This window comes from Lepisosteus platostomus, chromosome 10, assembly GCF_059453375.1.
Source record: "Lepisosteus platostomus isolate fLepPlt1 chromosome 10, fLepPlt1.hap1, whole genome shotgun sequence".
In the NCBI taxonomy this organism is placed as follows: Eukaryota; Metazoa; Chordata; class Actinopteri; order Semionotiformes; family Lepisosteidae; genus Lepisosteus; species Lepisosteus platostomus.
In genome coordinates this window covers 54551778-54557797 of record NC_142620.1, presented here as the reverse complement: position 1 = coordinate 54557797, position 6020 = coordinate 54551778, and the positions used below count along the sequence as shown (strand labels likewise).

Here is a 6020-nt window from a genome sequence, read left to right as displayed (position 1 = left end):
ATGGAGTTTTGTCATATTTTTTCCTTTGTGACAGTTTCAAACGCTGAGGTCACGCTGGGCCAGCCCTGTGTATATGCTGCTCTGTACTCTGGATGGTGGGTGGTGGGTACGTTAGAAAACACAGTTCGGAAACCTTGTAAAACCTACAACAAACAAGCCCTTTGCAGTCCTGGGCTGAGCTGTGGGCAGAGGATGACAGGACTTCCTAATGAGGGGATCAGGACTAATCAAGGCGTTTACCTGCCTGTTAACCTGGTGACAGTCTGCAGCACACAGAATATTAATACAGCACAAGTCCTAAGTTGTGTACAGAACCTACATATTATGACAGTGGGTATTAGCTGTTTCCTTATTAACTGGCTAGCTATAAGTTTGTATTTGATGCTAATGGTACGAAAGCCAAACAAAAAGAAGCAACAAGCAATTGTAGTGCCAAGCATTCCATTAAGAGCGAGCACTGCACATCAGCATTGAATTGTATTGGCATCAGCAGAAAATGCTTCCAATGAATTATGCAACATTATGCACAGAGTTGCGTCCCTTCACATGGACTGCGGCAGCGATGATGTGGCTCTGCATGCGCTGGAGGGTGATTACTGAGAGGGCCTCCAGGGTCAAAGAGCAGAACGCGAGAGGTGGTGAGGGCGAGCCCGTTAATGCGCTGTAGCTGTAATGGGCATGTCAGCACCAGTTCCACACGCTGTAAAACGGCACCAGGCCAGGCCCAGGTGGCTGTGTTGTTGCCCTCCCAGTGGGCGCCCTGCTCTTTGATGGGTGTTGCTCTGAAGGACTGTACCCCCACTCCGCTCCACCCCGCCTTGCCCTCTTCTAGGAAATGAGGTTATGTCCTCAAACCCCAGCCAGCTGTGTAATTGGACTTGGGTCAAAGACGTGACATGGGGCGTGAGAGACGGCCCTCGTGTTACATAACACAGCGCAGGGGCGTGCCGGGCTGGGTCTTCAGCACTGCAGTCAAGCGGGACGGTTGGAGAAAGGGAGACACATTAGAGATCGGTTTGGACATCAGGCAGTTAAGGTTAGAGAATAAGTCTACTCCTGTCACTTTCATGACGTTACTGGGATTTACTGTGAGCCCCACTGCAGTTGGCATGACAAATAATCGCTTGTTGCGAGCTCACTTGACCAGTAAGTTTCCTAAGCTTTCTCATCAGCAAGTCAAGGTTAAAAGGATCCTTCCAATCCAAAGAATCTGGAGGCCTTGCTTTAGCACCCGATTGGCAGGTGTGTCATTGAACGCACTTTGCATAACCCCCCTTTTTAGGCTGAGTTAACTTCAGGGGGCACAGAAACCAATCAGCTGATGTCTCTGCAAGCAGATAGCCAGGAGTGAGCAGAAATTATAACGTGCAGGTGACATAGATCAGCTCTGTGGGTATCTGCAGGATTTGTGTTAGAAGAACCGGACAAATTTTGAGAGAAACGTTTTACAAAAGAAAAAAAAAAGATCAATCAGATCACGTATTGCGTAGTGAAACCATAGTGCTTATTCCGGAAGACCAAACACAGTAAAGACAAGTCTGATAAGCCAAATACAGTAAGTCTGATTAGCCTGATAAGCCAAAGCAAAAAGCCTACATCAGTCTGCAGTCAGGTAAGTACAGTGGGCGGACAGATGAAAAGCATAGTGAGCATCAGATTTATGGCAGTTAGATTTGGATAAACCTTCCTGAGTGCGTCTTAATTATTCTGAATTTTAATGCTAGCAGCTGAGAAACCCAGAGACTGTCTTGCATCCTGGAAGATCTGAAAAGATTTAATACCCAGCTGTGCCAACAACATCTGGAGCAGCCTCTGCACCGAAAAGCAGAGCTGGAGCTGAGTGCAATCTGAGCTGGCAGCCAGGATTTACAGCTGAGAATATAGAGACAGGATAGATGTTTAATTGGCTCTTCCACACAGTACTGTCGTACATAAAGAATCCCCAAACGCTGACTGCATTCTGTATCTCGTACTGGCACCATGATCAGTGCCCAGGAACTGCCAAGGGCAAGTGGAGTGTGCAATGCAATTTTCGTGTGAGTCCTTCTGTCGATACATCTATGGGGATCAATCAATGCTTTCTAGCCCAGTGCAGAGCTGTAAATCACCATCAACAAAGAGAGACAGCACTCCCACACCGGCCCCAGAATCCCCAGACGTCAAGGACTTTTTCTCATTCGGGTAGGAAGCCCAGGGGTAGTGTTACACTATGTGCAGCCCAATAGAAGCTCAACAACAAACACATGTCGGCGCGTAAGAGGTAAGACACCCTCAGCCCTGCATGGTTTCATGGTTTCACGGCAATTAAGTCAAATAATTAGAAACTGCAAATAAAACCCCACTCAGGTGTGAAGGAGAAACAACAGCCCCACTAATGTGCCTCAGCTGTATTAACAAGGACCACTCCAGACCAGGAACGGATCACTTGAATGGTCATAAAAACACCCCTGTCTGCCAAGTCCAGGGCAGGCAGAGGGACGAGGGGAGAGAGTGTGGCTGCAGAGGGGGTGGGGTGGGTTTGGGGAGACTGTACTGAACTTCTAGCTCCCCACTCTGAGCCAGGTCAGTCAGCTTTAGGGTCAGCATGAAAAGCCACACAACACAACCTTTGACACTTTTACAGCAATTTATTCTCATAAATTGCGCATCTGCTCTTGAACTGCTTTCCCTCTAAATGAGCCAGGATCATTCCAGACAGCATCCAGTGACACCGCTCATACTTCTGAGAATGTCCTCTTTAACCCCAAGACCACACGTTTCCCAGTGCGGGATTTCAGGGAGTATCTTTAAGTGTGAAGTGTGGAAAGAATGATTTCCTTCCAGCTTTTAAAACCAGGGCTATTAAGGAAAACAACCCTCTTCTCCCTAATGAGACAAAGACATCTTGAAGTTCTTAACACCCTTGGCTGGATGTTGTTTTTCTAATCTCTGCCTGGCTGTGGAAGTGAGGACGAGCGCCGTGGAGGAGGAACAGTGTTACAGACTGCTGATCATTAATGTTCTTCCTCTCTCAGTGACCTGCTCGCTGGGGGCTTGTGACGTCATCGGGGCACAGCCACACAAGAAACACAGGGATAAAGTACTGGGTCTCTTGGTGGGTCTTTTTTTCTCAAATGGGAAAAAGATTTCTAGCAGAGAACACATACAGTACATCAGCCTAGAGCTGGGCTACGCAACATGTCCCACCCCCAATCTGCTCCAATGGTGTATGTCAATGTGAGCAGCACCTCCATGACTATATTGATTCTTCTAATTGTCAATTAATAATTGAGCAGCTGTTTGTAGCTCAACTGTGTATTGGAGCAGAATGCAAGTTATGCACACATGCAAGTTCATTTACTTCGGTTTGGTCCAGATATGATATTGTAACCCATACGGCCTCCATTGCTTGCGAGAGCCGGCTTACCAGAGCGGTGACGTCACCGCCCATCCCTGTGAATAGCAGGGACCGCAGCCGCCGGGCTGATGGGAGATTTCCCTTTGGCTCAAGAGGCTGGGTCCCTGTTGAGTGACGCCGGAGGCCTGGGTGTGAGTCCCTGATGGTGGGGGGCCGACCTGGTGTGGCAGTGGCGATGGCGCCCATGTGTACTCTGCAGTGTTACAATATCTTTCACTGGTATTTTATTTCTTCATGCAGCAGTCTTCTGTATTGTACAAGATTAAAAACAATGGCCAAATAATGAAATAAAGTCCACAATGGTTGAGATGTTTCTGTTTAGTGTTTTTTTATCTCCAGAGGTAAGCTGGGGTGTGTGTGTATACAGCAAGCACACGTGCACTTCCTAGTGGATATACACTGTGGGTCCGGTGTGACGAAGAACAAGGCAACATTCAAAATCTCCTTCCGGCATGTTATCAGCTCTGTGGAAAGTGGAGATTACAGTCAGATAGCTACAGATCCTGGTCCTGGTGACAGCACTGTTGGTTTCCATTCAAGGTCACTTAGGTTCAACCTGAACTGTTTACATGAACAGTTTGGCGCTGACAGCAGCAGCCTGCGCTATTATCTTGTGGGAGTGGTGAAGAGGCCGCCCCCACTTCTAGGTCTTAAGGAGAGGCAGCAGCAGCAGCCAACCAGACAGAACAAACCACGAGTCACTGCACCTGAGGCATTCCGCTCGTCTTTCCAGGAGAAAAGCAATCTCCCCTCTTCCCCAGGAGGGAGTGGAAGCCAGCGCCTGGAACAGCTGGAGTCTAGGAAATGGAGGAAGCTGTGGGATGGGGGGACGCTGTCTCAGGGGCTGGACCTTCACTGAAATCCACCGCCTCCCTCAGCCGGAGCCCCTGGCCCCGAGCCCGCCGGCTCCACCTGTCTTCCTGGGCTTCTGGGGGAGTGGGGCGGTCAAAGGGGACATCAGCCCTTGAGACTAGAACAGGGAGAAATGTGTCACTGGCCTGTTACGTATTTGTGCGACTCTTCTGGGGTGTATTCAGACTCAGTGTATTCAGAAGGGTGTAATTCCCATGTACATGTTTTTGAAATTCTGAAATGAAGAGGAGAGTGAATAGATTTCGCCCTGTGATGTGATCCAGACACATGGCCACAGTGCGTTAGTGCTTCACAAAGCCGCTCCCTCCAGGCCTCCTGCTGTAACAGCTCACCCCCGCACGATGATGAGGATTCCTGGACGAGCAACGGGCCTTCTGCCACCCTCGGGCAGGACAGCGTCAGGGCCCCGAGGCTCGTGTCTGACCTCTTCAGCCACATCTGTGGCACCGACAGAATGAACAAAAAAAACAACTTTATGAATCATGCTGGCTCTATGCCGATCTTCGGCCGCTCTCTGTATCTCTGTAAGCGGAGAATCCCGAATCCAGTCCCATCGGCATGTCCGTGATCCCAGCTGTCTACTCCGTGAATTGAATAAATCGTTACGGAAATAATTATTCCTGGAGGAAATGGCAGAGCTTTAAAGCCTCTCTGTCAGGATATACAGTCTAAAGCATTGGTGTTAATATCAACAGGGCAAAAGTGTTTCATATATGAGGCCTCCCTTTAATTCCTCCCCCTGACAGACAGGCAGTTCCAGTTACACTTTGAGCCGCTCCGCGGAGTCAGAATTGGCAGGGGAGAGGAGGGGAGAAGCCATCATGGAAGCAGAACTTGCATTTCTGGGCTGAACCTCCTGAGATCTCAGCAGCAGAAAATAAACTACAAAAAAAAACAGGCTAAGAGCGGTTCGCTTCAGGACTGAACAGGCGTACAATTAGAAGTGAAGACAATGACACCCTGACACGAAGTGACCTTTAATTGTGGGCAGCGCAGGGCTGGAGAGCTGTAATTGGCCGACGCTGGAGGCCAGTGGCCCTTCAGGATGTGAGCCATCACATCACTGCGCACGGCAAGAAAATCGCTGTCAGATGGCCACGGGGGTCTCGGAGAGAGGCACTGAACATTTATCAGACAGACCTGCATTCCCCTAAAACCATAACATGAAGCAGCTCTGCAGCTGGACAGGGGGAGGCTGGAACATGAAGTTATCAGGGCACATGAAGACTGCCACCCCTTTTGTGCTGATTGTAGAATAGAAAGTGGCGCCTGTGACAGCAGTGCTACCTTCATCAAGAACACAGCAGCCCCGGGCACAAAACCTGTTTTCACTTCTCTTTACATTAGTTTTAAAAAATTGGTCAGAGGGCTGCACTGTTGATTCATTTTAAGCCACCACCCAGTCATCTATATAAGCCCCCCCACCACCCGCCCAGTGAGATGACATTCACATTTGCTGGCCTTCTGTGAGTACCATGCGGCTCATCGTGGAGAAGGAATGAGCAACTTGCTCCTTCTTAGACTGCAGTGGTTCCTAGAGTTTGGGAGCTGTCCAGACGCTTCTAATCTGCTAGGATTAGAAGAAGGCTATTAAAATGTTAATTGTTGGTTTCTTTAGTAAGTGCCAAAACTGCACATTTTTACAAGCTTTTGATGCTTTGAAACCCTGCTGTACATAGATGGCCATTCGATTTTTTGATGATTTGATAAACGTCTGTCCCAGAAGCCTTATAATCAGATCTACATCAAT

The 6020-nt window shown here is 48.7% G+C and overlaps 1 long non-coding RNA gene across 2 annotated transcripts; it reads right to left on the bottom strand.

Moving 5' to 3' along the window:
• Nucleotides 1-3700: 3700 nt before the first annotated feature.
• LOC148654120 (uncharacterized) lies at nucleotides 3701-5583 on the bottom strand. 2 transcript variants are annotated; one of them, XR_015941556.1, is made up of 3 exons: nucleotides 4603-5583; nucleotides 4105-4367; nucleotides 3701-3861 (listed from the first exon to the last, which is right to left on the bottom strand). It is a non-coding gene; the product is annotated as an uncharacterized LOC148654120 (long non-coding RNA). The 2 variants fall into 2 exon arrangements; XR_015941555.1 differs by having other exon boundaries at nucleotides 3701-4367.
• Between the last annotated feature and the right edge of the window lie 437 nt (nucleotides 5584-6020).